Genomic DNA, 11,415 nt, shown 5'->3' with positions numbered 1-11,415 from the left:
TCTTCCATACTAAGAGGTGACAGAAAAAGGGAACTTCACAAGTGGGCCTGTAACAGTGAGGCTTCTTCATGCCATCAGTGGCTGGAACACTTTTGTAGCCAACTGCTTACTTGGGGCTTTGTCACCACTGGATTTATGAGCAGTGTGCATGGTTCTTGCCATAGGCCATAGTGTTAAAAATGCTGCCTCCACCAGTTGCATCCAGCTGTGCACCCCACTGTGTGGGCCACTCACGGGACCTGGGGTCCATAGAGAGGTCATCCTATCATTTGATCCCAGAGTTCCGTAGGGCTCGTGCACAGTGGAAATTTACGGACCTTTTGATCACTTCAAACCGGTTTCAAGGCTCCCCCTCATCTCCACTATATAAGCCATTACACTTCATCATTGCCGTGCGTCACTGAGAATGTGAGTGTTTGTGTATATGTGTGTTAGTTATCTAATCTGTTTCATATCAATGGATATCAAGTTTATGTAGTGTGGTAATTATTCACTGTCATGTCATGTTTCAATCTGTTACCGTTAATCAACAAGTTACGGTTGATACGGATAAATAGAATGTTCACCGTTACGGCACGGCGGCAAGGAACATATCTTCATCTGATTCATAACATTCATCTTGTATATATCATATACATTCGGGTTGTATATAATGGTTCATCTTTATTGTAGGTAATTGTTAATATTTGTATATTTGTCATTGTGTCATTCCATAGAAACCACGGATAGTCAATCACGGTTCATGGATCATTCGATCATTGTCAGCCAATGGATAGTCCTTTACAAAGATAATTATATTCACGAGCATCATTCATTCATCAACCACTTCATGTCTTCACTTTGTGTGTGTGTGCAATAAATACTTCATTACATCCGTCATCATTGGGACATTGACATCATTCTTGTTCTAACCAGACAGTCTGTGGCGATTGTCACCTATTTCAAGTAATCAGCATACAGTCCTTTGGGATTTATTCAACTCACATATCCCCTATCTTATATGGTCCTTCTTGCCGGAGAATTACAATTACCACAGTTCAGGATGTCTATTCCCAGAGACAACACCCGTGCTCGCCGTGATGGCCGTCAGCCCCTATACTTGGATGACTTCTTGTTGGAACTTCCGAGACGTCTCCTTCCACGCACCCTTCCAGACCAAGCCGTTGGTGGAGCCATCAGTCCAAGCCATGTGGACGCTCTAGCACCACCTGCTGGACAGAAGCAGTCAAGCCCACTCCCAGAGGCATTCCTCTCAGCCCTCAGAGAGATGAGGGATGACAATCAACAATGAAGGATTGATATGCAGCAAATTGTCCAAGCCCTCTCACCGCGTGCATCAGATGCACCACCAGCTCCAACCACCAGCTTCACTGCCGCATCCAGAGGACGACCCCACGTCGCAGACAGTGGGGTATCCTATTCAAGGCTTCCTTTCCTGGACTTCTCGTCCACGCCGCTGACAACCAGGCAGCCCTTCCTTCAGCCAGTGGATGACCTGCAAGGTGTGCCGTGGACTACGTCTCATCATTCTCAGCTGGTGGTCCAACCAGATGATGACACGTTCCCCCACCACCTCAGCCAGTGTTGTACCACGACATGGTCAGTGCAGCAACACAGAGATCTCCGTGGCAGGTGCAACGCCCACATCATCCACCCCAACAGCTTGTGGCTGAGTTGACTGACCATATGCGGAGCATGCATATGCGTCCAGAGCACAGCCCAGCTGCTCACGCACCGCCATCTCAGGTACCAACACCGCAGTACATAGTGCCATTCACTCCTCCTTGCACCTCATCAGCCCGTCCTTACAACCCATCATACCAGGTTGCTGGTCTGAGGCCACTGGGGCAGGGTCCTTACGATGGGCTACCTACTCCTCCCCGACGAGAGAGCACCTAACAGAGGACCAAAGCCTCACATCCCGTGCTTCACAGATGAAGACCCTCGCCAGTTTGCCCGCCTGAAGCTGGCATTGGAGAACATCCTGCCTGCGGATGCGACTGAGCGGTTCAAGTACCAGATCCTGGTCGACAACCTGAAGCTGAAGGATGCTCTGCTGATAGCAGACTCCTACTGCAACAGCCGGTATCCATACACCAACACCATGGCATCACTCATCGAGCTGTATGGCCAGCCACACAGGCTGGCTCTGCAGCGCATCAACGAGGTCCTTGCTGAACCTCCAGTCAAGATCGGTGACAGCACGGGGTTTCCGCCTGTTTGCACTAAAGGTGAGGGCCCTTGTGGGGATGTTGGACCAGCTGGGGAAAGAAGGGCGAACAGAACTGGAGTGTGGGTCACATGTGTCACGACTGCTGTCAAAGCTTCCACATGACCTGCGCATCCAGTTCAAACGCTACATCGACCCCATTCGGACACCAATCCCCACACTGCTGGACTTTTCTTACTGGCTGGAGAAGGAGGTCCGTGTTCAGCAGGATGAGGTGCCATTCATCCACTCCAGAGCACCGCTGGAAGAGCCACCTGACCGCCAGAAAGGCGTCAGGTCGAATCAGAGCCCAGCCGTGCATTCCACCACTGTCCTGCTTGGGTGTGACTCACCTGTTAAGGCAGTCGAGCCCACCAAGACAGCACAGCCCCCACCACGGAAGGCAGAGCAGCTGCAGAAGTACTGTCCGTTCTGCAACAACATTCAGCACTATTTAAATCAGTGCACAGCATTCAAGCAGCTGACTAAGGATCAGAAGGTCAGCTGGATCAAGACAGGGAAACGATGCTGGAGGTGTGGGAGAGACCATCCAACCGTGCAGTGCTACCTCAAGGCCAGATGCCAGACCTGCAATCTGACGCATCTGGAAGTGCTGCACGAGGTGAATGCCAGACCGGAGAAGCCAGCCCCCGAAGCCAGTCAGCCGGTGGCGTACTACCTCAATCCTGCCAGGAGGGGTGGTAGCGTACTGCTGAAAATGGTGAAGGTGTGCCTGTTCAATATCAACAAGAAGATGGAGACATACGCCATCTTGGACGACGGTTCCGAGCGCACAATGCTACTTCACAGTGCTGCTCAAGAGCTGGGTCTTCACGGACGGAGTAAGAATCTGGCACTCAGGACTATCCGTCAGGGCATCAGGTCTGTGCCAGGGAGGTCAGTCTCATTTTCCGTGGCATCAGCCAGTCACCCTCAGAAGCGGTTCAGGATAGAGCAAGCTTTCACCTCAACAGAGCTTGGCTTGTCCACCAACTCATACCCAGTCAAAGCCCTGCAGAAGGCCTATCACCACCTCAGAGGCCTGCCCCTTCATTCATTCAGTCCAACCACTGCGCCTCATCAGGTCTGACTACCCTCATCTCCTCACCCCAGTTGAGCGAGTGCACCTAGGCCCACCAGGTGGACCGGCTGCACTGCGCACACGCCTCGGTTGGACACTGCAAGGCCCTTTCAAGGTACCCATGCATCAGTCCTCCACCCCTCAGTGTCTACTCACTGGTAATGAGACTCCTTCCACTGAGCATCGCTGTCAGGGGACCAAACCCAGGCAGAGGGATGTCAACAGGACACGGGATGTGTCAGGAGTCCATCCGTGCAGAGGCACACAGCAAGAAAAGGAATAAATCATCACAGCCAGCAGGTAGAGACGAGTCATCCCTCCACAAGCCTGCTGACCTGCGGAAGTCATCCTTCTGTGGTCACGTCTCTGGGACCTCTGCTCAGTCTCTTCAAGATGCAGGGGGTTTCAGCAGCTACCAAGAGCTGCTGGAGGCCTCTATCAGAGCATGTCATGGGGCGGCCACGCCCACAGACCCAGCAGCAGAGGACGTCAGGCAAGCTGAGCTTGCTCTCCTCCGGACAGTTCAGAGAGACTGCTTCCCGGAGGAATTCATTCTTATTTCTACAGGGAAACCTGTCTCTGCAGCCAGCAGACTGCTCAGGTTGGCTCCTGAGTTCGACGCAAAGGTCCAGCTGATCCGTGTGGGGGGTCGGCTCCGCAGGTGTGAGTCCCTGGAGGAGGACGCATTGCACCCCATAGTGCTGGATCCTCATCACCCCATCACCAAGCTCATCATCCAGGACGGTGACAGCCGGCTCATGCATTCAGGCCCGGAGAGGGTGTTTGCTGAGCTAAGGCGACGGTTCTGGATCTTGAGGGGGAGACAGGCCGTCAGAAAGCACCAGCACGGCTGTCAGCATTACGTGTCTGTAATGGTATTGCAGCGCCCACTAGTGGAGACTGTAATGTTATTGCAGTGTCCCCTAGTAGAGACGTGTCTGTAATGTTATAGCAGCACCCCCTAGTGGAGACGTGTGTCTAATGTTATTGCAGCGCCTCCATTGTATGTAGCGTCCCCATTCCCTTTACGATGGGCATGACACTTTAAATTAACTTATCTTTAAAATGTACTACTCTATATTTGTGTTAACCCATGTGGTTCTTGTCACAGTGATTCATGGACACCTGCACCATTTTTAGATGGATGTTGCCAATTCATTTATATTTAAATAGTTAAATATTGTTTGGCTGAGACCAACATCCTTGTCAAACTAATTTGGTCTGTCTAAATTAGCAAGTTCTTCTTTAACCAGCACCTATTGTTGATGTACATTTTTCCCTCCTATTCCATTTCATGAAAATATTTCCCCTGTATTCCTATTGTGTACACACCTATCTATAAGTGTTAGCAGCGTATAAATCTGATCGGTGGTTCTGTGCTCTGGCATGAGACCAATCTGGAACCAACTGAGGACCTTATTTTCCAGAAGAAATGGCATAATTCTCTTAATGATATTGCAGAACAGTTTCTCTAAATTGTTGTGAGATGTAATACCTCTACAGCTGTTTCGGTAGTATTTGTCCCCGTCTTTGAAAATTGGGACAATTAGATTTTCTTTCAAAGTTTCCGAGAAATGTCCTAATTTTAGTATTAATGGTGCAGTGTGGAGAATTTAGATTAGCAGAACTGGAACATAAAATGTCTGAGACATACGGGGGTATATAGTCATTATATCTTTGATCGATTATAATTTCTGATTGTAGTATTTGAAAGGGGAGTCATAAAGATGGCACACAGGTAAATGTGAATATCTGAGGAATTGAGTTCCTTATTAACATAATCCATACATGTGAAGTCCCTTTCTGTTCAGGATGAATATGACTTGCAAGTTTTTCTGTCAACAATACAACAATTCCCTCAGACTCTTTTCCACATTTGACATGAGAATGTTTAACAGAAGAAATACAGAGTTAGCTATATTGAGGAATGGAGAGACATTTAGTCTCCCCCTCACCCATCTCTGATATTAACATATCTATGAGCTGTTGATGAGCCCAGAGCCTTCATATTAGGTGACGTTTAGGCCATGAGTCTAGGAAGCTCGCACAAAAACTACTTTTTTGGCGCCAACAACTGCTTGTCGATTATATATTGTACAACCACACAGACACAAATCCCCACCACAAAAACATACTTGAAAAAACACTCATTTCAAGTTTCCTTTTATTGAATTCATGTACCCTAACAATTTATGTTTCAAACTCCACACCATCATACGTTTCAAATATGATAAAATAATACTTCATCTTGTACATCAAACGTTGTTTAAAACTCAGCTAATCAAGAAATATTTCTGTAAGTGATACACCATCATGTATTAGCAGGGCAGCACATCATTTGAATGGATCTTCTGGTGTTTCTTGAGATTAGACATTTGGCTAAAGGCCTTTCCACATTGAGAACAATGATGGGGCTTTTCCCCAGTATGGATCCTCTGGTGTGTCTTGAGAGTAGATATTTGACTAAAGGCCTTCCCACAGGTACTGCACTGGTGTGGCTTTTCCCCAGTATGGACCCTCTGGTGTATCCTGAGATTAGTCATTTGACTGAAGCTCTTTCCACACTGAGAACACTGATGTGGCTTTTCTCCTGTGTGTGTAACCTGATGGCTGTTGAGGTCAGAGCTAGACCTAAAAAACTTCCCACATGTAGCACACTGATACGGCATTTCCCCAGAATGGATCCTTTTGTGTACCTTCAGATGAGATATGTCTCTAAAGGCCTTTCCACACTCTGAACAGTGATGTGGCTTTTTTCCAGTATGTGTCTTCTGATGGCTGGTGAGATCTGAGGTACTCCTGAAACTCTTCCCACAAGTAGTGCAGTGATATGGCTTTTCCCCAGTATGGATCCTCTGGTGTGTCTTGAGATGACCCATGTGGCTAAAGGCCTTTCCACATGTACTGCACTGATAGGGCTTTTCTCCTGTGTGTATTCTTTGATGACTTGCAAGATTGAAACGTCTAGCAAATGTTTTGAAACACAGGGAGCATTCAAATAGTTCCTTCCTGGTGTCCAGTCGCTGATGTAATTCCTGGTATGAAGTCTTTCTGCACTGGGGGCGTTTGTGACATCTCTCTTTGTTTACTTTTTCCTCAGAGTTCCGTCTTCTGTTAGATTGGATCCTTTGAACATGTCCTATAATATTATAAATAAAGTTCAGCAATAATCTGGGATGTAATTTTGGATATGGTTTTTGATACATTGGTTATTTGCTAGACATGTACATAACTTGGAAGTGACTTAGCATAAAAGTCTACAAAGTCTACCTAGAGACTAAATGTAAATGTAAGCTGAGATACACACACAAATGAGTAACAGAGTTAGAGAAAAAATGATGGCAGACACATTCTCTCTTTTGAATGTAACAGACTGCAGATAATATCCCATAAGTAAGGTATTCCCACAATATCTCTGTTCTCTGAATAGGTCTCACATTGTGAAGCACAAGTAAGCTGTTCTCTAAAATCCAGGTATTGTAAATATACATAATACATTACAATAAACAAGCAACTTACTTGTAGGTGAAGAGTCAACGTCACCATATTCTCTTGAATCAAATTCTTCTTCATCTTTGATTTCCATTCGTGAATACTTTTCTTCTTTCAAGATCATGATGGGTGACGTGTTCATTTCAGTCTTGTATTCATAATCCAGTCCAGGCTTTTCTTCCACTGTCTTAAATGCAGACAGATACTCTTGTAGGAAATCATCAAATTCTTCTTCTTTTACCTCCAGCTTCACTGACGTGGGCATCTGTGATGGTTCAGTAAATCCGGACATTTCTGACTTCAGTTCTGGTTAGAAAACTATCCTTTGTGGCAAGGATACGGTGAGAATCTGCAAAGAAAGAACTACAGTATAGTTCTTATGCTGGTGAATTACACATACAGTATACTTCCAGAGCATACCAGTGCCAGCCTTAAGGTGACTCCATGCTGTGGTGTTAATATATAGCTTCTTCTGTCTAACCAATTAGCTTCCTGGATTCAAACGTAGCCAATCAGCTGTAGGAGCCTTTGGAATGTAAACTAGCATGACAAAGGATTATGGGCAGGAATTACATGTCTATGAGCACCGTTTACACGACTGATGGTTCACAGGTGGGCATGGCAATTGCTCTTGCTGCAGAAACTCCACAAAGGGAGGTAGGTGGGGGTGGGGTGGATGTGTGAACTGAGAAGTGTGGGTGGGCTGATGAACTGAAGAAAGCCAATGTTTGCATGTATGTTTTGTAATAGTATATAACTCCTTAGGAGGATAAAGGAGAAATATAATATCAGAAATACTTATTGAACAATATTTACCCAGTTAACATTTTCGTGATTTTTTTCTTCTGTTCCTTCCTTTGTTAAAATGGCAGACGGTTTCTCTCTTTCAAATGTAACAGACTGCAATAGTATCCCATGATTAAGGTAGTATGCAAATGATGTCTACTCTCTGTACAGATCTAACATTTTATTGAGTAAAGCACAAGTTAAAGCCATTCACCAAAACCCAGGTGTTGTAAATATAAATAACACACTGCAATGAATGTTGTTTATTTTTTTTACTTCCTCATGATTCAAAATAATCTGCAAATTGCTTGTAGAAGAGTCATCGCGACCATATTCTCTCGCTCTCTCACTCTCTCTCTATATATATATACACAGATGTATCCAGAATATTTGCTTATTTGTTTGTAGTTTATATTTATATTTGATTCTAGTTTGTGTAATTTATCTTGAGCAGGACCAGGGAATCAGGGATTCAGGGTTATTATTCTTTTTTAGACTTAATGTGACACGGCTGTGATCTGTGAGTAACCAAGACTGGGCTTTCAGATTGGAACTTTATCATTTCTGAGTCATGCAGACATATATTATTATATTTATTATGGGTTATCATTTCTGATTGTAGTATTTGAAAGGGGAGTCATATAAATGGCACATTGGTTAATGTGAATATCTGAGAAAGTGAGTTCCTTTTTTTAACTTAATCCATGGAGAGACATTTAGTCTCCCCCTCCCCTCCCCCTGTGACACTAACAGATCTATGAGCTGTTGATGAGCCTACAGCCTTCAGATGAGGTGACGTTTAGGCCATGACTCTAGGAAGCTCGCACAAACACTACTTTTTTTCACACTACTGCTTGTCGATTATATAATGTACACCTACACACACACAAACATATTTGAAAAAAAAACTCTCACTTCAAGTTTTTGTTTTATTGAATTTATGTACCCTAACAATTTATGTTTCTCTCTACCCCAAGACACGTTTCAAATATGATAAAAAATACTTGTAGATGAAGAGTTGAAGTCACCATATTCTCTTGAATCAAATTCTTTAATTTCCATTGGTGAATACTTTTCTTCTTTCACGGTCATGGTGGGTGACGTGTACATTTCAGTCTTGCATTCATATTCCAGTCCAGGCTTTTCTTCCACTGTCTGGAATGTAGACGGATACTCTTGTAGGAAATCATCCAATTCTTCTCCTTCTTCACTGAAATAGGTAGTTGTGATGGTTCAGTAAATCCAGACATTTCTGACAGTTCTGTTTTGGAAAAAGAAAATTGGTCACACTATCCTTTGATGCAAGGACACAGTGAGAATCTGCAAAGAAAGAACTACAGTATAGTTGAACTGCTGGTGAATTACACATACAGTATACTTCCAGAGCATAAAAAGGTAAGTTTAGTAATCTGACTGTGGTGTTAATATATTGCTTCTTAATATATTGCTGTCTGACCTACTATCTTACTGGATTCAAACCTAGCCAATCAGCTATAGGGCCCTTTGGAATGCCAACTAGCATCACATAGGATCACAGGCTGGAATTCCATGTCTATGAGCACCGTTTACACGTCTGATAATCCTCAGGTGGGTGTGGCCATAGCTCCACAGAGGAGTGTAGTAGGGGGCTGGGAGTGTGAACTGAGAAGTGATGGGGATGGTGAGGGAAGGTGGGGTTGGGTTGGGGTGGTAAACTGAAGAAAGCTTCTATTCTGCCTCAAAGCTTGTTCATACTGTATGCATATGTGAGTATTTATGTAAGCATGTGTGTGTATATCATTCTGATATAAGGATAGAGAGTACAAATACTACAAGAGCGTATGCAATTCACAACAATAATAATAATAATAATAGTAATAATAATAATAGCTTCATTCTTGGCAGTACTCCAACTTAAAAAAACATTGACAAAATGCAAAGGTTTTACAATACAACTCATCCTCAACATGAAGTTATTACAAGTGCTATGTCTGAACTGATCAATGGCCATCAGGGTCTTAGCAGGGCCTGCCTCCAGAACTACCCTGTAGTGCATTTTCAGCAACCGTGGCATCATACTTCGTCCTCATTACACACAAAAGTCTGACACGCTTTAGTCCAACTTTTTATTTTGTAGATGTAATGCTTCATCCTGACATAGCGGTATCATACAGAAGTATCCAGATATTTTGTTTAATTGTTTGTACATTATATTTGATTCTAGTTTGTGTAATTCATCAATCAATGCTTCTTGAGCAGGATGTTTCAGGGTTGTTGATCTTTTTAAGACTTAATGTGACATGGCTGTGATTTGAGAGTGATATTTAAGGCCTTACTGTAGAGTAGTTGATATGACTTGATCTGTGACTGCATAAGCTGCTACATTACTGCAGAGAGGGGAGCAGTAGGTGAATCTACCCAGAGAGTCACTGTTCCTTCCACCATAAGGAATGAAGAGACGCAGGCTTTCACAGAGCTGCAGTAACTGTTTGACATTTCTGTTTATAATACTGTCATTGCTCTCAAGTGGTCTTTCAAGATGTTTGCTTTGATTTATCTGTGTGTCATTAATGTATGTATTCCCATTCGATGTATCTGTGTGTCATAATGTATGTATTCCCATGTGATTTATCTGTGTGTCATTAATGTATGTATTCCCATGTGATTTATCTGTCTTTCATAATGTGTGTAGCATTTGAAAGGGGAGTCATATAGATGGCACACAGGTAAGAAGAAGAATTTTCTTCTTTGCAGGTCAAGGTTGGTGATGTGTGCGTCTCAGTCTTACAGTCATGTTCCAGTTCAGGCTTTTCTTCCACTGTCTGAATTTCAAAGAAACACTCTTGTAGGAAATGATCAGATTCTTCTTCTTTTATATTCTTCACTGACATGAGTAGTTGTGATGGTTCAGTAGATCCTGACATTGTAGACCTCAGCGGTCTTTTGCAATGGAAACCCAGCAGGACATTTCTGCAATGCAAGTAAAATTTTAGCAACATGCCCAAAGACCACAAAGACACAAACAGACAAAGACAAAAAAAACACCGTAACATCTGACAAAAGATAACCAGGGACAAATGGATGGTCTATACAATATCACACAAGTCGGACAAAAGTTTTTTAAAGTCAGAAAAAAAGAAACATTTTACAAAAAGCATATTTGAACAACTCCGTATGGGCTTAATGTAGCCATCATCCTACCCAAATCATACATCTGTACGTGTGGTTTATTTCAGGTTCAGATTTTGTAATGTTTTTTCATCAAAAGCTGCCCTTTCTCTCAAATAGCCCCTGCTTGCGTGCAAAATCGCTCTGCTCCTGCTCAAAACGGGTTGTCTGCACTCAAATACACTGTTGCTTGCAGAAATGTCCTGTGTTTCAGTTTAAGTTATTGCACTCAAATACACTGTTGCTTGCAGAAATGTCCTGTGTTTCAGTTTAAGTTATTGCACTCAAATACACTGTTGCTTGCAGAAATGTCCTGTGTTTCAGTTTAAGTTATTGCACTCGAATAAACCGTGCTTTGTTCCCGGGTTCCAAGCACATTGTTTGTGATGAAAGTTCCTTGGAGCTGGCGACAATAAGAGACATTAAAGTCGGTTAAGAGTGTCAAAATAAAAGTCCAATTCAAAGTTCAGTTTAAAATGTTGGTTTTGCTAACGTTTCTACGTTTTACACAACATATGCCCATTGTACTGCTAGCTAGCCTAGATAAATGCAGTGTGTGCTATATTGCATGTGCAAATATTGTAATTTCATTAAATCCAATACAATTGTATTTATATAGCAACTGAAATTGTCTCGAGTCTCAAAAGGAAGGAGCAATATACATGAAATACACAATATAAATATAAGATACTAAACAGTG

This window comes from Clupea harengus, chromosome 26 (genome assembly GCF_900700415.2).
Source record: "Clupea harengus chromosome 26, Ch_v2.0.2, whole genome shotgun sequence".
Taxonomy (NCBI): domain Eukaryota; kingdom Metazoa; phylum Chordata; class Actinopteri; order Clupeiformes; family Clupeidae; genus Clupea; species Clupea harengus.
The sequence above is the reverse complement of the archived record's forward strand: the minus strand, read 5'-3'. Positions refer to the sequence as shown.